The sequence below is a fragment of the Ranitomeya imitator genome, chromosome 7 (assembly GCF_032444005.1).
Source record: "Ranitomeya imitator isolate aRanImi1 chromosome 7, aRanImi1.pri, whole genome shotgun sequence".
NCBI classification, from domain to species: domain Eukaryota; kingdom Metazoa; phylum Chordata; class Amphibia; order Anura; family Dendrobatidae; genus Ranitomeya; species Ranitomeya imitator.
The window spans coordinates 88,654,229-88,675,077 of NC_091288.1; positions in this window are offsets into that span (position 1 = coordinate 88,654,229).

The window sequence follows — 20,849 nt, forward strand, 5'->3', positions numbered from 1 at the left end:
TCAAGATCCACCTCTAGAAAATCCTATACAGCGCATGAGAAACATACTACCTAAACGCAAGCCTCTGGTGAGACAACCACATCTGTCCCACCTACCAGGGGGGTGGTTACCCGACAGGCTGCCAAACATAAGGGCCCCCAAGGAGGGAGGTCGACATCTGGACCCCAGGGTGGGCTACAGGTACATAATCTGTCATCCCGTGTCTATTCAGATGCACAGTTGGATGTTCTTGGGAGGGGCTGACCTTCTCCCCCACTAACTCCTTTGATTACTTTTTAGCATTGAAAGATTTACATCTATTTTCTCAGAAACTTATTCTAAAGAAGTTACATCATAAAGAAACATCTACAAATGAGACGTTGACTGAGATGGAAAGAGAGGCACTACAGAATCTTCAGGACCTCCTTGATGAACAAACTACCATTCATCCAGGTAGGTTTCCATCAACTGTCATGCCCAGATCCAGGAGGTTTCCCCCCTTTTCATTATGCCCAGCCGTTGAGATCCTCACAAAGTTGGTGTCGGAGGATCTCAAAAAATTGTCTACTAGATGTAGATTCGACAATCTTACACAACGGCAGCGGCAGGCCATCAAGGAATTGCAATCTTATAAAAATGTGGTCTATAAGCCGGCTGATAAGGGGGGAAACATCGTGATCTGGCCATGTGACAAATATGAGAAGGAAGCGTTTCGGCAATTGAAGGATGGTAACACTTAAAATTGTCGTATAACCTAGTGACCTCCTTCTCATCCCAGTTACAACAGATTCTCATAAGGGCCCATGAGGAAGGCATTATTGGCAAAAGGATGTTGGAGGGGTTGACGGTCAGGTCCCCCAAGACTCCAACATTTTATCTCTTGCCTAAAATCCACAAGGACGCCGTCGACCCTCCTGGGCGTCCCATAGTGTCCGGCATTGAAGGTCTGTCTGATCCTATATGTAAGTTTATAGATTATTTCTTAAAACCTTTGGTAGAAAACTTGCCATCTTATGTGCGTGACACTACGGACGTCCTCACGAGGGTCGACGGCATCTCAGTGGATCAACATGTGCTATTGGTCACCGCCGATATTCAAACCCTATATACGTGTATTGACCACACTCATGGTCTGGATGCGGTCCGTTTCTTCTTGGGGACCTCCGACCTGGACAGCTCTGTACGTGACTTAATCTACGAGCTCCTGCGTTTTGTCCTCACCCACAATTTTTTTGTTTTCAAAGATGTTTTTTATCTATAGAAGCGCAGCACAGCCATGGGTGTGGCCTGTGCGCCCTCGTACGCTAATCTCTTCCTTGGTTTTTGGGAGAGACTCCTTTTTGGCGACGAGGGCGCGGGGGCCACCGACCATGTTCTGTGCTGGCTTCGTTATATAGATGATATTTTTTTCATGTGGAGGGGGGACATCGCAGCAGCTCGAGGATTTTATGCTTAAACACGAATCCATTTAACATTAATAATAATGATAATAATAATCTTTATTTTTATATAGCGCTAACATTTTCCGCAGCGCTTTACATTTTGCACACATTATCAACACTGTCCCCAATGGGGCTCACAATCTAAATTCCCTATCAGTATGTCTTTGGAATGTGGGAGGAAACCGGAGTGCCCTGAGGAAACCCACGCAAACACGGAGAGAACATACAAACTCTTTGCAGATGTTGTCCTTGATGGGGTTTGAACCCAGGACTCCAGCGCTGCAATGCTATCCACTGCGCCACCGTGCCGCCCTAACATTAAGTTGACCTATCAATACCATTCCACTAGGGTTGACTTTTTGCATGTCACTCTGGAACTCGACATGGCTCGATGTATCCAGACTGACGTTTTTCGAAAACCAACTTCTGTTAATGCTTTGGTTCGTGCTGACTCAGCTCACAACCCTGCCACTATCAGAGCAGTCCCGGTCGGACAGTTCCCGAGGGTGAGACTGATCTGCTCATCCGACCAAAAATTTTATACTCAAGCCGCTGATTTGCAGTCCTGCTTTCTAGCACGCGGCTATAGCCACATGAGCATTAAGCGTGGCTTTGATAGGGCTAGAAAATCTCGGCGTAGTAACCTGCTATATACAATGAAGAAACATAAAGCAAGAGCTAATAATGACATGATTAGATTTATTGGCACATATAATCATGAATGGCAAAACATCAGGGGCATCTTGAATAAGCACTGGTCTATTTTGAAGACAGAGCCCGCCCTGGGGACCAGTTTGAGAGATTTTCCTGCTATGACCGCCAGAAGAGCACCTAATATTGGCAATCTTCTGGTTAGGAGTCATTACATTCCACCTATCAAGAACGTTTTTGGCACTCGGGGCCCCCTCCTGGGGTGTTTTCAGTGTGGCCACTGCCTGGCTTGCGCAAATGTCCAATGCATCTCTATTTTTGAAACACCAGATGGCCTCAAACAATTTATAATCAGACAGCACATTACTTGTGGCACAAGCAATGTCATCTATATGCCACATGTGCCTGTCCTCGGATTTATATTGGCCTCACATCTAGAGAACTCAGCGTGAGGGTGCGTGAGCATGTCCGGGACATTCGCCCGGCAGGGGCGGTGGTCGATCCCTCTGAGCTGAAGAAAATCCCGCGTCATTTTAGGACTTTTCACAATTGTGACGCGGGGTCTCTTCGGGTCAGAGGGATCGAAAGTCTACATCTTGGGGTGAGGGGTGGGAATTATAAAAAACTTTTGGCCCAACGAGAGGCAAACTGGATAGTGCTCCTTAATACTATGGTACCGAATGGGCTAAATGAGGTATTGAGCTTTTCTTCGTTCTTATGACTTACAGACCATTTTCTGAGGTTCATGAAATCGTCCCTTTTTGTCATCATTGTGCACCCCTTTGATCACGGTTTTGGATCCTAATGTTGTTCTTAATGTTTTAACTTTTAAATTCTTTCTATTTTTTCAGTTTTTAGTAAATTTTGCATGGACTGGAATATGCCATATGTATCTACATATGCCTCCAGCTACACCCTATGTTCTTTCCACTGAGCCTAGTACATCAGCGACTTTGCATTCAACATTCAACATGTATGGATCATTTCAGTATGAGGACTTCCTGCCATGAATACCTTTTAAAGACTAATAGCAATTCAGGACTACTATTATGGACCATTCACTGTTATGCATGTAAACATAGGTTTAAATCTCACAGGGATGTGTATATGTTAGACTTACTCAGCTGTGCGCGTGCGTGCTGTTTTTGCGGCGGCTCCTCCTTCTGCTGCGGCGTCTTCATAACCCTCTGCGTGTGCGCGGTGAATTTCATTCCCGCGCATGCGCGGTCTTGCTTGACGCCGGCGGTCAGTGCAGGACCTGCGGCTCGCACTGCGCACGCGCCGCATATGCTGGGGTGATTGGCCAGGTCACAACATGTGACGGGCTCTAAATGACTATCAATGGGATATAAAGGTCCTTGCTCGGCTATAGAGTTATCCCCTTGATAAAGCTAAATACCAACAGGCGAAACGTGCGTTGGGGCACTCTTGGATGCAACCTGGTGCCATCTACCCTATTGATTTTTTGCTGGTAAGCGCTGCTCTTGAAATATATTTGTAGGTACAGACCACTTGGCCATATATATGCACCTTACATGTATGCATGCCTTATATACTTCAGATGTTCTGTGTATCACTGGGGGTAGGTGGCGCTGGTGATCTTGCACATCATCCTTTTTCCATTTTACCTTTTGTATTATATTTATGTCACTTGATGAGTTTGTAATAAAGTATCTTTTTAACCCTAAATACTCAATTCTCCTCCAGTTTTTCTATGTGTATATATGGAGTGGGTTTATATTTTTCCTCTCTTGGAGGCTTTGTTTTGCGTAATTCTACGCATGGTAAAGTTACAATGTGGTTGTCTGGTATTTTGATTATACTAGTTGTTTAATTTTGTAGAAAAAAAGCAGATCACAGACATGGCACAAAACTAAAGTCATTTCAAATGGCAACTTTCTGGCTTTAAGAAACACTAAAAGAAATCAAGAACAAAAAATGTGGTAGTCAGTAATGGTTACTTTTTTAACCAAGCATAGGGGAAAAATTATGGAGTCGCTCATTTATGTAGGAAAAATTGTGGAATTATGAAAAACAAACAAACACTCCAAAACATCACTAGTATTTTGTTGCACCACCTCTGGCTTTTATAACAGCTTGCTGTCTCTGAGGCACGGACTTAAAGAGAACCTGTCACCCCCCAAAATCGAAGGTGAGCAAAGCCCACCGGCATCAGGGGCTTATCTACAGCATTCTGCACAAAAGCTGTTCTATTCTGTGTGCACACATGGATTTTTCCTCTCTGAACCCTGTTCACACAGGTAATATACAGATGATCAGGTTTTTAAATACATCAGATAGGGATTGCATACATTAGTTAGGACTGCTCTGATATGGGTATACCGTGAAGTTTGGTAGAGCAGCTTAGTATACATTTTTTGCAAAAAACGTATCAACCAAATACCCTGTTTTTTACATCTTTTACTAGCACTTGCGGATTACTGCGATTTTTTTCAAACTGAGTGTTTTTGGTTTTACTATTCTATTTTGTGTCTTCAACATTCTGTAATGATGTAGATAAGCCCCCGATGTATCCTAAAGGATGAGAAAAAGAGGTTAAACTATACTCACCCAGGGGCGGTCCGGTCCGATGGGCATCGCGGTCCGGGGCCTCCATCTTCTTACGATGACGTCCTCTTCTTGTCTTCACGCTGCGGCTCCGGCGCAGGCGTACTTTGTCTGCCCTGTTGAGGGCAGAGCAAAGTACTGCAGTGCGCAGGCGCTGGGCCTCTCTGACCTTTCCCGGTGCCTGCGCACTGCAGTATTTTGCTCCGCCCTCAACAGGGCAGACACAGTACGCCTGCGCCGGAGCTGCAGCGTGAAGACAAGAAGAGGACGTCATCGTAAGAAGATGGGAGGCCCCGGACCGCGATGCCCATTGTACTGGGACCGCCCCTGGGTGAGTATAATTTAACCTCTTTTTCTCATCTTTTAGGATACATCGGGGGCTTATCTACAGCATTACAGAATGCTGTAGATAAGCCCCTGATGCTGGTGGGCTTAGCTCACCTTCAATTTTGGAGGTGACAGGTTCCCTTTAAGAGTCTGATAATCCTCTCCTTTGTTTCAATTGACATCTTGTCCCACCCTCGCTTCCACCGCGGCTCCCTGCCCCCTGTTGTACTCACCTGTCTTCGGCGCCTCGGCGCGCCTCCACTACTGCAGGTTCCCGCCTAGCGTCCTCTGCTCGCGCTCCCGGTCTCTGCCTCACGTCGGCTGCGCGCGCACGCTCAGTTTAGCGCTGCGCACTCACACCTCTGATAGTGTCCCTGCCTCTCCGTCCTTTCCTGTCTATCTCCTGGAGGACTCCAACCCGGAAATTCTCACAGCGCTGGCCTTATTATCCCACCTCTTCCTCCAAACCTCGCCTTGTGTTCATTTGTGCCTGCAAGTGATTTAGGCCGCACTATTGTCCAGCGTTTTCGTATACCTGACCTTGTGCTTCTTCCATTATCCTTCTAGGTCCAGTTCCTCATCCTGTCGGCTCCCACTTTGTCCTGCCTGCTTGTCCGTGTCCACTCCACCGTCCTTGTTCCAGTCGCCGGCCTCACCTCAGTTACCTACCGGTTTGTGCTGTCCTCTTATACCACCCCTCTGTCCTGTCTTAGTCCTCTTGGTCTAGTATACCTTTCTGGGTACTACTTCTAGCCCTTTCACTCTGCCTTCCAGCTGCCGTGGCGATAATCTCTCACGGGTCTGCCCCTAACGCTCCCTGTATAGGGGGTGGTCCATCTGATCAGCTCGCCCGTGGGAGGATCGTTGTCATGGTTCAGTGGGTCCGCCCCTTTGTACCCTCTGTAGCGTCTCTACCGCTGGTGTCTCCGCTACCCAAAAGGAACTACTATTCCTGCGAGAGAACCAGACCAGGATCTTGTCCTTTCTTAAGGGTATGGAGTCCCGTCTCTCGGCCCTACAGACCACCAATCCTGGTAACGCTTCCCAGTTGGCTGTTCTTCAGCAGGAGCTTGCCCAGCAACGAGACACCCAGTCTCATATTCTGGATTTTATGGCCTCGGTGGATAGCCGGCTTCTCTCTCTCCAGACCCCCGCCACCGCTCCTGTCCAGGTCCCTCCTTCGCATTCTTCGCCCCGTTTGGCCGGACCTCCACGGTATAGTGGAGATCCTAAATTGTGCCATAGCTTTCTCAACCAGTGCCAACTTCATTTTGAACTGTCACCGCTACTTTACCCTACTGACCGTGCTAAGGTGGCCTTTGTGGTCTCCCATTTGGAGGGTGAGGCGTTGGCTTGGGTTAATCCCCTCTAGGAACGTGACAACTCTCTAGTCTCTCAACTCACTCCCTTCTTGGATACCTTTCGTAAGGTATTAGATGAACCCGGTCATCTGGTCTCTACTACAGAATCCCTTTTCAACCTTCACCAGGGCACTACTTCTGTTGGTCAATACGCCATTCGGTTCTGCACCTTCTCCTCAGATTTGGGTTGGAACAATGAGGCTTTGGTGGGGGCTTTTTGGCGAGGATTATCTTCTCGTATAAAGGATGAGTTGGCAGGACGAGATACACCCACTTTATTGGAAGACCTGATTTCCTTGGCTACTCGTATAGATTTACGCTTCCAAGAGCATTCCCGCGAGATCACCAGAGAGAGAAGACCTCTTAATGTGTCCTCTGCTGTGCAAGGTCCTTCTTACTCACAACCCGCTTCTGTACCTTCCTCTTCCTCTCCTGAGCCCATGCAGGTAGATCGTCTCAAGCCTGCAGAACTTCGCCGCATGGAGAGACTCGCACAGGGCCTTTGCTTCTATTGCTGCAGTGCCTCTCATCTTCTGTGTTCCTGTCCTCAGAAGCCAGGAAACACCTCTGCCTAGGACAGGTAAGAGAGGCCTCCCTAGGTAACCATGAATCCTCTCCCCCTTTGACTCTTTCCGTTTTATTGTATTTGGGTTCCAGTCGTTTCTCTCTGGAGGCGTACCTTGATTCGGGAGCGGCTGGGAATTTTGTGCAGCTTGAGGCAGTAGAGAGACTTGGGATACCTGTCAGACCTTTGGAGACTCCTTGGCAAGTAGCTTCAGTGGACGGTCAGCCTTTGCGGGAGACCATCAACTTGGTTACCGAGGAGCTGGAACTTCAAATTGGAGCTCTACACCGAGAGAGGTTGGCTTTCTACGTCCTGCCTTCGTTGTCTCATACTTTCCTTCTGGGACTTCCTTGGTTAAGAAGTCATTAACCCACCTTGGACTGGCGTACCGATGACGTTCTACGTTGGGGACATTCTTGTCAGAATAGATGTCTGCTTCCCATTCAGCCTGTTAGATCCTCGCCTGTTAGGTCTGCTCCGGAATCTGCGAATCTACCTTTGGCTTATCGCTCTTTCTCGGTTGTCTTCGACAAGAAAGAGGCAGAGACTTTACCACCGCATCGACCATATGATTGTTCGATCGATCTCATTCCAGGTTCTTCTCCTCCCAGAGGTCGTATCTATCATCTGTCTCCGTCCGAGACTCAAGCCATGTCTGACTACGTACAAGAGAACCTGGCTAGAGGCTTTATTCGGAAATCCTCTTCACCAGCAGGAGCAGGTTTTTTCTTTGTCAAGAAGAAGGATGGTTCTCTTCGTCCCTGCATTGTGTCATGATCCTGTTCTGAGTTTGTGTTCAGCTGTCTTGTCTCTGGACTGGTCATGTGGGAGTTAATCCCCTCTGGTTTACCTTCGGCACCTGAGTTGGCGAAGATTTTTGTTCACCATATTTTTTGTCTCCTTGGATTACCACAACATATTGATTCTGACAGAGAAGTCCAATTCACCGCGCGCTTCTGGAGAGCTCTCTGTAAATCTATGAACATCTCACTTGACTTCTCTTCGGCCTACCATCCGCAGACTAATGGTCAAGTAGAGCGTACGAATCAGATTTTAGTGACTTATCTTCGCCATTTCTCCAATGCTCATCAGAACAACTGGTCAGATCTACTACCGTGGGCAGAATTTGCTTACAGCAATCATACTAGCGAAGCTTCTTCCAAGTCACCATTTTTTATCGTCTATGGTCAGCATCCTGGTCTTCTCTACTGTACCGGCGGCTGATCTTCTGCCTAGAGAGTTCTCCAGGGTCTGGCAGGAAACCAAGTCCGCTCTTGAATTAGCACCGGATAGGATGAAGAGACATGCAGATAAAAGGCGTTTGGATCCTCCCTTATATCAACCGGGAGATAAGGTGTGGCTATCTTCTAAATTTATCCGTCTTAAAGTTCCTTCACGTAAGCTGGGTCCCCGGTGTATTAGTCCTTTTGAGGTTTTGACTCGCATTAATGAAGTCTCTCACAAGCTAAGGTTACCAACCTCTCTTCGAATTCCCAATTCATTTCATGTGTCTCTTCTAAAACCGGTGGTGTTTAATCAGTACCATGCTTCTGTTCTTCATTCCCCTTCGCCTGCATCCATGGATGATGTTTTTGAGGTTAAGGATATCCTCGCTATGAAAAGACTTAGAGGTAGAACTATGTTTTTGGTGGATTGGAAGGGTTTCGGTCCTGAGGAGAGATCCTGGGAGCCTCGGGAGAACATCCAGGCTCCTCGAATTTTGGCTAGGTTTCTTTCTAGCCTAAAACAAGGGGTGCTTTAAGAAGGGGGTACTGTCACACCCTCGCTTCCACCGTGGCTCCCTGCCCCCTGTTGAACTCACCTGTCTTCGGCGCCTCAACTGCTGCGGGTTCCCGCCTTGCATCCTCTCCTCTGCGCACGCTCCCGGTCTCTGCCTCCCGTCGGCTGCGCGCACATGCTCAGTTTAGCGCTGCACGCTCACACCTCTGAGAGTGTCCCTGCCTCTCCGTCCTTTCCTCTCTATCTCCTGGAGGACTCCAACCCGGAAGTTCTCACAGCGCTGGCCTTATTATCCCGCCTCTTCCTCAAAACCTTGCCTTGTGTTCATTTGTGCCTGCAAGTGATTTAGGCCGCACTATTGTCCAGCGTTTTCGTATACCTGACCTTGTGATTCTTCCATTATCCTTCTAGGTCCAGTCCCAGTTCCTCATCCTGTTGGCTCCCACTTTGCCCTGCCTGTTTGTCCGTGTCCACTGCACTATCCTTGTTCCAGTCGCCGGCCTCACCTCAGTTACCTACCGGTTCGTGCTGTCCTCTTGAACCACCCCTATGTCCTGTCTTAGTCCTCTTGGTCTAGTATACCGTTCTGGGTCCTACTTCTAGCCCTTTCACTCTGCCTTCCAGCTGCCGTGGCGATAGTCTCTCACGGGTCTGCCCCTAGCGCTCCCTGTATAGGGGGTGGTCCATCTGGTCAGCTCGCCCATGGGAGGATCGTTGTCATGGTTCAGTGGGTCTGCCCCTTCGTACCCTCTGTAGCGTCTCCGTCGCTGTCACACATCTCTCGTGTTGGAGCCATGATTCATGTCAGTCCACTTGGTGCAACAGCTCTCCAAGGTGTGATCACTCCTTTTTAGATGCAGAATAACAAGCAGATCTAATTTGCTGCAGGTGTTAGTTATGGGAATTTAAATTTAGAGGGTGATTCCATAGTTTTTTCCCACATAATTGAGTGAGTCCATGATTTTTCCCCTCTGTTTGTTCTAAGAAGGAACCATTACTAATTTGTAAAGCGCTGCGTAATATGTTGGCGCTATATAAATAAAATTATTATTATTTATTATTATTATTATTACTGACTACAACATTTTTTGATCTTGATTTCTTTTAGTGTTTATTAAAGCCAGAAAGTTGTCATGCCGACGCATCTCTGACCCCCGATCACGTGACGGGGGTCAGCAATGCAAGCATTTCCGGCCCGATGGCCGGAAGCGCTAGTTAAATGCCACTGTCAGCGTTTGACAGCGGCATTTAGCTAGTTAATTGTGGCTGGTGAATCGTGATTCCATCCGCCGCTATTGCGGGCACATGTCAGTTATTCAAAACAGCTGACATGTCCTGGCTTTGATTCGGACTCACACTGCCGGAGCCCGCATCAAAGCGGGGGTTCTGACCTCGGACGTACTATCCCGTCCGAGGTCAGAAAGGGGTTAAATCCCAGTAAAATATATTTAAGTTTGTTCGTAAAAAAAAAATGTGGAAAAGTTCACGGGGTATGAATTCTTTTTCAAGGCACTGTATTGCTGGCCATTTTCTGCAATGCTTTAACCCCTTCCCGACCTGTGACACAGCGTATGCATCATAAAAGTCGGTGCCAATCCAACCTGTCACGCATATGCTGCGTCACAGAATGATCGCGTTCCTGCCGGTCGGGTGAAAGGGTTAACTCAAATTTTACGCGACCTGCAGGGACAGGGGGAGTGGTACTTCAGCCCGGGGGGGTGTCTTTGCCCCCCGTGGCTACGATCACTCTGATTGGCTGTTGAAAGTAAAACAGCCAATCAGAGCAATCTACTATATAATTGTCTAAGGGTCACTTCCGTCTTTCTGTCCTTCTGTCTGTCTGTCTTTCTGTCTGTCACGGATATTTATTGGTCGCCGCCTCTGTCTGTCATGGAATCCAAGTCGCTGATTGGTCTCGCCAGCTGCCTGTCATGGCTGCCGCGACCAATCAGCGACGACCCCAGTCCGATTAGTCCCTCCCTTGCAGTCAGCGCCCGGCGCTTGCTCCATACTTCCCGCAGTCACCGCTCACACAGGATTAATGCCAGCAGTAACGGACCACGTTATGCCGCGGGTAACTCACTCTGTTACTGCCGCTGTGTGACCAAGTGTTACCCTGTGTGACCAAGTTTTACTATTGATGCTGCCTATGCAGTGTCAATAGTAAAAACATCTAATGCTAAAAAGGATTTAAAAAAATAAAAAGTCATTATATACTCACCTTTCGCGACGCTTCGGTGATCGCTCCATGCAAGCGGCAGGTTCCGTGCCAAGGACGGTATGGGAAAAGGACCTGCCATGACGTCACGGTCATGTGACCGCGACGTCATGGCAGGTCCTGTGACCAAACTACAAGGGGCCCTCGGAAGGTGAGTATATGTTTATTTTTTATTTTTTAACCTGTGACATGCGTGGCTGGGCAATATACTACGTAGCTGGGCAATATACTACGTGACTGGCCAATATACTACGTGGCTGGGCAATATACTACGTTTCTCTGTGCTGTATACTACGTCGCTGTGCAATATACTACGTGGCTCTGTGCTGTATACTACATCACTGGGCAATATACTACGTCACTGGGCAATATACTACGTCACTGGGCAATGTACTACGTCACTGGGCAATATACTACGTCCCTGGGCAATATACTACGTCGCTGGGCAATATACTACGTGGCTGGGCAATATACTACGTGGCTGGGCAATATACTACGTGACTGGGCAATATACTACGTGGCTGGGCAATATACTACGTGGCTGGGTAATATACCACGTGTTTGGGCAATATACTACGTGACTTGGCAATATACTACATGGCTGGGCAATATACTACGTGGTTGGGCAATATACTACGTGGCTGGGCAATATACTACGTGACTGGGCAATATACTACGTGGCTGGGCAATATACTGCGTGGCTGGGCAATATACTACGTGGGCTGTGCAATATACTACGTGGCTGGGCAATATACTACATGGCTGGGTAATATACTACGTGGCTGGGCAATATACTACGTGGGCTGTGCAATATACTACATGGACATGCATATTCTAGAATACCCGATGCGTTAGAATCGGGCCACCATCTAGTTTGTAATATTTCACCAATGAAACTTGGTGAAATATTACAATCCAGCCATGGCCGATGCTGCAATATCATCGGCCACGGCTGTAGACCCCGATCTGCCACCGACCTGCAGTCACCGTCAGTGCTTCCTACCCCTCGGTCCTGTCCTCCGCGCCCTCCTCTCCCCCCGCTGTCCGATCCCACCCCCCCATACTTACCGAGTCCCGGTGTCCCTCCGTCTTCTATGGGTGCCGCCATCTTCCAAAATGGCATGCGCAGTGCGCCCGCCAAATCTGATAGGTTCTATCACAGTGATCAAAATTAAAAAAAATAGTAAATAACCCGCCCCCCCCCCCCCCTTTATCACCCCCATAGGTAGGGAACATAATAAAATAAAGAAAATATATTTATTTTTATTTTTCCACTAGGGTTAGGGTTGCAATTAGGGTTAGGGTTGCAACTAGGGTTAGGGTTGCAATTAGGGTTAGGGTTAGAATTAGGCTACGTGTACACGGTACGGATTTGGCTGCAGAGCAGTTTTCCATCACGTTTACAGTACCATGTAAACCTATGGAAAACCACATCCGCTGTGCCCATAGTGCGGAAAATACCGCTCGGTATGTGGCTCACCACACATCTAGATTAGTTCCTTGGGAGCTCTAGTTTCCAAAATAGGGTCACTTGTGTCACGGCGCCACCTGCCGCCGCGCCTGCTGCTCTCTCTGCACACCGACATACTTACCCGTCCCAGCGCGCTCCAGCGGTGCACGTGCGCCTTCCGGTCTCTTCTCCTGACTCGCCGCCGGTCCCTGACTCTTGTCGGCTGTGCGTGCGCGCCTCTCACTGCGCATGCGCACTTCCTCTCTCTGGTCTGCAGACACTCCGTTCCTCCACTCTATGATTCTAGAGGATCTTGACCCGGAAGTTCTGCAGCACTCGGTCTATTTAAGGTAACCCCTTCCATTGCTCCATGCCTGATTGTCATTTGTCTTCATTTGACCCAGGTCCCTCTGTGCCTTGCTTCCGCCATACCCTACCTGTCCTGTGTTTCCGCCATATCCAGTCTGTCCTGGGCATCCGCCATATCCTGCCTATTCTTAGTCTCAGTCATTGCCAGTCTGTCCTGTGTCTCCATTATAGCCAGCCTGTCCTGTGTTTCCGCCATATCCAGTCTGTCCTGGGCATCCGCCATATCCTGCCTATTCTTAGTCTCAGTCATTGCCAGTCTGTCCTGTGTCTCCATTATAGCCAGTTATGCGTCTTTTCCGCTGCTACTTCCTGTCCCCGGGTATCAGCTTCTGCGGCAATAGTCTCCCTCGGACCTGCCCCTAACACTCCCTGTATTGGGGGTGGTCCACCAGGCCAGCTCACCCTTGGGAGGTTCATTGTCGTGGTTCTGTGGGTTCACTTTAGGAGTTCCTAAAGATCTGACAGTACCATCAGGCCATAGACCCCGCTGGTACCCCGACTCCTACCCAAAAGGAACTACTGTTCCTCCGGGAGAACCAGTCTAAGATCATGTCCTTCTTGAAATCCATGGAGTCTCGTCTCTGCAGGCCTCCAACCCTGGGAGTTCTCTGCAGCTGGCAGGTCTCCAACAGGAGCTTGCTCAGCAGCGTGACACTCAAGCCCACATCCTTAATTTCATGGCATCCGTGGATGATTGTCTTTGTGCCCGCCAGTCTCCTGCTCCTGTTTCCTCTCAGTCCTCGGCCCCTCATCCACAGCCTTGCCTGGCTAAACCACCTTGTTACAGTGGGGATCCTAAATTATTTAGGGGGTTTCTGAACCAGTGCCAACTCCTTTTTGAGTTGCTCCCTATGCAGTACCCTACTGACCGACCAAAGGTGGCCTTTGTGATTTCCCACTTAGATGGAGAGGATTTAGCTTGGGTAAACCCCCTCTGGGAGCGAGATGACCCTATTGTCTCTCAACTATCCATCTTTTTAGATATTTTTCGTTAAGTATTCGACGAACCGGGTCGTTTGGCCTCTACCACCGAGTCTCATTTTAACCTTCACCAGGGGTCTCTTTCTGTGGGTTAATATGCCATTTGGTTTCGCACACTTTCGTCTGAATTAGGATGGAACAATGAGGCATTGGTTGGAGCCTTTTGGCGAGGGCTCTCGTCTCGAATTAAGGACGAATTGGCGGGTCGGGATACTCCGACTTCCTTGGAAGATATTATATCCCTGGCAACCCGCATAGACTTACGTTTCCAAGAGTGTACCCGAGAATCCGCTAGGGAGAGGAGAGATCCTCGTCTTTCTTCGGCTACTCTGAGTCCTTCCCGTCCGCGTCCTGTGACGACTTCTGCTATTTCTGTCCCAGAGCCCATGCAGGTGGATCGTCTCAAACCGGCGGGACAGCGCCGGAAGGAGAGACTGGCTCAAGGTCTCTGTTTCTATTGTGGCAGTGCTGCTCATCTTCTGTGTTCCTGTCCTTTGAGGCCAGGAAACGCCTCCACCTAGGACAGGTAAGAGAGGTCTCCCTAGGTGTTCCTGAATCCTCTCCACCTCTGACTCTTTCTGTTCTTTTGCATCTGAGTTCTAAACGTTTTTCTGATTTAGCTTATATAGATTTTGGGGCAGCCGGGAATTTTATCCAACTCAAGGCGGTTAGGAGACGGATTCCGGTCAGATCCCTGGAGACTCCTCGGCAGATTGCGTCGGTTGATGGTTAGCCCTTGCGGGAGTCCATTACTTTGGTGACCGAAGAACTGGAACTTCAAATAGGAATCTTGCATGGGGAGAAGATAGTCTTTTATGTGCTGCCTTCATTGTCCCACACAATTCTGCTTGGACTTCCTTGGTTGAGGACTCACGAACCTTATCTTGACTCGCGGTCTGGTGATATTCTGCGTTGGGGCCTGTTTTGCCAGAGCAACTGTCTGCGGCCAGTTCTGCTGAGGAATTCTTCTCGTCCAAATCCGGAGTCCTCCAATCTACCTTCCAGCTATTGGTCCTTCCAGGATGTCTTCAATAAAAAAGAAGCAGACATCTTACCACTGCATCGTTCATATGACTGCCCACTCGATCTTGTTCCGGGTTCTACTCCGCCCAAAGGCCGAATTTACCTGTTGTCTCCCACCGAGACGCAAGCTATGTCCGAATATGTCCGGGAGAATTTAGCTAGAGGCTTTATTCGCAAGTCCTCCTCTCCAGCAGGTGCAGGTTTTTTCTTTGTCAAGAAGAAGGATGGCTCCTTCCGTCCATGTATTGACTACCGAGGTCTTAACAATCTCACGATTAAGAACAAGTATCTGCTACCGCTTATTCCGGAGTTGTTTGACCGCCTTAGGGGAGCTCGTATCTTCATGAAATTGGATCTTCGCGGAGCGTACAACCTAATCCGTATTAGTTCAGGAGACGAGTGGAAGACTGCCTTTAACACCCGAGATGGCCATTATGAGTATTAAGTCATGCCCTTCGGTTGTGTAATGCCCCTGCCGTGTTCCAGGAGTTTGTGAATGATGTTTTCTGGGATCTACTCTACTCCTGTGTGGTGGTATACTTAGACGACATTCTGGTGTTCTCCTCGGATCTTGCTTCCAACAGAAGGGATATCCGCCAAGTGCTGTCTCATCTTAGAGAGAACCGTCTTTATACCAAACTCGAGGAGTGCGTTTTTGAGCAGTCTTCGCTACCATTTCTTGGCTACATCATTTCTGACTCTGGCTTGCAAATGGACCCGGAAAAAGTGTCTGCTGTGCTTAACTGGCCACGTTCCCAGGGTATGAAAACTATTCAACGCTTCCTCGGGTTTGCAAATTACTACCGGCAGTTCATCCCACATTTCTCCACTCTGGTCGCCTCAATTTCTGCTCTGACTCACAAGGGATCCAACCCTCACATCTGGTCTTCCGAGGCTGAAGATGCTTTTCGCTCTCTGAAACAAGCCTTTGCCTCCGCTCCTGTACTCCGTCGGCCTGAGGTCAACAAGCCCTTCATTTTTTAGGTAGACGCTTCTGCCATTGGTGCTGGTGCGGTACTTTCCCAAAGGTCTTCTTCCGGACAACTGGCTACTTGTGGTTTCTTTTCCAAGATCTTCACCGCCTCAGAGAGGAATTACACCATTGGTGACAAGGAACTATTGGCCATAAAATTGGCGCTGGAGGAATGGCGTTATCTATTGGAGGGAGCGTTCATCCGATCAAAATCTACATTGACCACAAAAATCTGGAATATATCCGCTCTGCGCAAAGACTTAATCCTCGCCAAGCCAGGTTTGGCCTTTTTGACTTTGAGCTACATTTTCGTCCTGGTAATAAGAACTGCAAAGCTGATGCCTTGTCCAGATCCTTTCTCATAACCGATGTTGTGGAGGAACGTTCACACATCGTGGATCCCAGCAAGATTATTCCTGTAGCTCCTATCAGCATGATTTCCTTACCTTGGGGTAAAACCTTTGTGCAGGAGAACATGAGGAGTCGAGTGTTACATTGGGGTCACGCCTCTAAGCTGGCAGGCCATGTGGGATCCAAGAAAACACTCTCTCTTATCTCGCGCTATTATTGGTGGCCATCCCTTCTACAAGATGTCCGAAGTTTTGTGGTATCCTGTCCTTCCTGTACAAAGAACAATGTTCTTAGAAATCTGCCCTCCGGTCTTCTGCATCTGCTGCCTGTTCCCTTGGTCCCCTGGCAACATATTGCTATGGATTTTATTACTGATCTGCCTCGGTCTTCTGGTCATACGGTCATTTTTGTAGCACACAGGGGCTCTCCAAACGTGACATGGTGTCCGCTAAAGATCCAAACGTGACATGGTGTCCGCTAAAGATTGGAGTCCATTTTTCATTCAAAAAGTCAAATGGTGCTCCTTCCCTTCCGAGCCCTGTCTTTCGCCCAAACAGTGGTTCCCCCCACATATGGGGTATAGGCGTACTCAGGACAAATTGGACAACAACTTTTGGGGTCCAGTTTCTCCTTTTTACCGTTGGAAAATTAAAAAATTGTTGCTAAAAGATCATTTTTGTGACTAAAAAGTTAAATGTTAATTTTTTCCTTCCATGTTGCTTCTGCTGCTGTGAAACACCTGAAGGGTTAATAAACTTCTTTAATGTGATTTTAAGCACCTTGAGGGGTGTAGTTTTTAGAATGGTGTCACTTTTGGGTATTTTCTGCCATATAGACCCCTCAAACTGACTTCAAATGTGAGGTGGTCCCTAAAAAAATGGTTTTGTAAATGTTGTTGTAAAAATGAGAAATCGCTGGTCAAATTTTAACTCATAACTTCCTAGCAAAAAAAAAATTTGTTTCCAAAATTGTGTTGATGTAAAGTAGACATGTGGGAAATGTTATTTATTAACTATTTTGTGTCACATAACTCTCTGGTTTAACAATAAAAATTCAAAATTTGAAAGTTGCGAAATTTTCAACATTTTCGTTTTTTTCACAAGTAAATGCAAAAATTATCGACCTAAATTTACCACTATCATGAAGCCCAATATGTCACAAAAACAGTATCAGAATCGCTAGGATCCGTTGAAGCGTTCCTGAGTTATTACCTCATACCTCATAAAGGGACACTTCAGAATTGCAAAAAATGGCCAGGTCATTAAGGTCGAAATAGGCTGGGTCATGAAGGGGTTAATAATTCTCTTTTCGTGCTATATTGCGTCTGTTACATTGATATAAGACCCTTGTACTTATTGAGTATTTGTTACCATTCTTGTATTTTTCTTGAAAACTCTTGCTCTTATTTTGAGTATGGGGTGGATTGTCCTTTTGTTCATGACATGGGAAATGGATTGGTCATTTTGCGGACGTTGCTGTTTTTTTTAATTTTTGTAATCTATGAATATGTTCTGCTTTTTCGTGATAGCGTTCACAATAAAGATATCCTATGATTTCCTTGAATGTCCAATCCTTTGTTTCTTTCTTGTTGATAATACTGTACCTGTGCATTTTTGGCTGGCACTCTGGTGTTTATTTAGGTTACACCCACCCAACCTTACTGTCCAAATAATACAAGCAAAATCACCATCCTGCTGTCATATAGCACCATTTTAATAGCAGTTCTTTTTTTGTCATCTCCTGATGAAACTTGGTGGTGCATGCACTTTATATTACCAGCTAATTGTCAGTAGAGATGAGCTAATATGTTCGGAAAACGATCGCCAAATGTAAATTCGGCATGAATATGGCACATTCTGTTTCGTGATCAGAAACATGAGCAAATTTTTTTAAAATCGGTAACATTCGGTAAAAATTCGGGAAAATAATTGCGTTACCACTAAAGTATTTTTAGCACTTTTGCTAGGATAGTGGTGTATTATGAGCCAGAGAGCACATGTTTGATAAGGGGAGGGGGTGGGGAAAGCTCAGAGGAGCAGCATGCTTGTAATTTTTTTTCCTAACTTTATGTAAGCACACAAGGTATCTGGATGTAAATGTTATTTGTGATACTGACTAACTCTCATGTTTTTATTTGTTAGGAGCATTAAAGGGGGTGTCCAGGTTTGTGATGAGTCTGCAGTCATTCTTTGTGACTGCAGACTTCTGAGTTCTCACAGTGCGCCCTGCACGCTCTCAGGATTCTCTCATGCTGGGGATTTACATTAATGTGGTCACATGCTGACTAGACATGTGTGGCCCCACTCTATGAAAATGAACTGAGCGAGGCCGGGGACATCTAGTCAGAATGTGGTCAGAAGTATACAAATCGCATGCTTGTGCTGACATGACCGTCCATCGGCAAGGAAGAATCCTAAAAGTGTGCAGTGCATGCGTTGTGAGAATTCAGTAGCCTGCGATGTCAGGATTCAGCTCTGCAGGTTCCAGTAGTCATCATTGGACACTTCACTCATATGCGACTTTCACACTTATGGTCCTGTGACAACGAGCTTCTCTTCTGCTTCTCTGTTTTTCACTGAACATTGAGATCATTAGGGAGAGCGGCTCGTCGGTACATGACTGAGTGTGCAAATCGTATATGTCCTGGGGGGGGGGGGGCGACAAAATGAATTCTTGCCCCTGGTGCCAGAAACCCTAGATACACCTCTGCTGGTATGCTACTGTGAGCGGCGATTACCGGGTCCAGTGGAGGGATGTGTGTGCACAGGCAGTGAGGCAGGGACTGTGTGTGTGTGTGTGGGGGCGCTATTTTTCCGTTCGCCTCAGGCAGCAGAGAGGCTAGGTTCACCCCTGTCCACAATGTCCAGACACAATGGCTTGTGCCATTTGCCGCTGAAATCACATGTCCCTCTCCATATAAAAAGCGGACATCTTGTTTTAGCGCCATTTTGTCAGTATAACAGAGCAGAGATGCTGGTCTTGGGTGCTGATAGATTTTAGCTAGTTAGCTAGGCAGTTGTTTCTTAGTCAGATAGTTTAGATAGCTAGTATCCTGTGTGGCTGTGAAATCGACCTTCCAGCAGATTTTTTTTTTCCTTGTGCCATTAGTGAGGTCCACAGACAAAGACAGCAGGGCACATTTCATAGATGTGTTTTGTGCACTGCTTCTATTGTGCTCCATGCACAAGTAGACCTTTCAAAATCTTTTTTTTCAGTTGCTAAATGTGATACATATGTCACTTTGTCATTTAGTGCTGCAGAACTTAATCTATGTGCAGAGCTGTTGCAGATTAAAAAATATATATTTTCAATTGCTAATGTGATTCAGCATGCCATATCTAACCTTGTCATTCAGTGGCAGTGAAATTCATCTTTGTGCGGAGCTGTTGCAGAGAAAAAATATGTTTTTTTTCTGTGACAAACGTGATACAGCAGGCTAGATCTGAATTTGAAATTGTTTGGAGCATATGTTCTATTGTAAACAGGCCTCATCCACTCTAAAAAAAATACTTTATTTTATTAACGTGATACACTAGGGAAGAACTCAGTTTGAAATTGTTTGGAGCATGTCTTCTATGTTATACAGGTCTTCTGTTTCTAATGTAATACAGTAGGGGAGATCTCACTTTGAAATTGGAGCGTATATTCTATTTTATACAGAAGACACAAAAGAGAATAGTAAAACCAAAAACACTCAGTTTGAAAAATTTTTTTTGCAGTAATCCGCAAGTGCTAGTAAAAGATGTAAATAACAGGGTATTTGGTTGATACGTATACACAAAATATATATATACACAAAAGAGAATAGTAAAACCAAAAACACTCAGTTTGAAAACATTTTTTTGCAGTAATCCGCAAGTGCTAGTAAAAGATGTAAATAACAGGGTATTTGGTTGATACGTATCAACCAAATACCCTGTTATTTACATCTTTTACTAGCACTTGCGGATTACTGCAAAAAATTTTTTTCAAACTGAGTGTTTTTGGTTTTACTATTCTCTTTTGTGTCTTCAGGTTTCTTGGTGGTGTGTGAACATGTTCTTACAGACTTGTTCACTGTGCAAGTAGCCCATGTGTTCCTGTTTCTATTTTATACAGGCCTCATCCACACTAAAAAAAATTTCTTCTGTTACTAACATGATTCATATTTCACCTTGTCATTTAGTGCCGCTGAAATTCAGCTGTGTGCAGAGCTGTTGCAGAGTAAAAAAAAAAAATCAAATTTTTTTTAATTGTGGGCTCCTACCACACTATCTGAGCAATATGACTGGGAAAAAGTGAGGTCATGGTGGAAGGGGGAATACTCTTGGTGTTCAAGGTGTATGTGGGGTAGGTTGTAATGTTAGTGAAAGCACTAGTGAACCAACACCGTCATGTCCTGTCAAAACACAAGTGACAACTTCTGTTACTGGATGGGCTACTCCACTACATTTCTTTGGCAGCTGTACAGCAGTATGTCTTGTTGATGAGGGCTAGAAAAAGCATGTGCTCAAGTGGGATGGCAAACACAGCTTCAAGTGGCTTCTCCTCCTCTTCTTCCACCTCAACATCACACACAGTACAGTCCACAGAGGTGGCACACCAATTACCCTTGCTATCCCCTGTATCACAACTCTCCAACCGCCCAAGTGACTGTAGGAAACCACAGATGGGTGAGTCTGTAGCGCTGTTCACACATTTTATGCCATGGACATCAGAAGTGTACTTCAAACAGTCAAGAGAAGGAAATCATCTGCACTGATGCCCAAAATTTTTTTTATCTTGGATCCGAGGCTGGACGAAGTAGGGTCCGAGCAGCATCCTGACCCTCGTCACCAGACCTTAACCCCGGGGAGTGATAAAACTCAGATA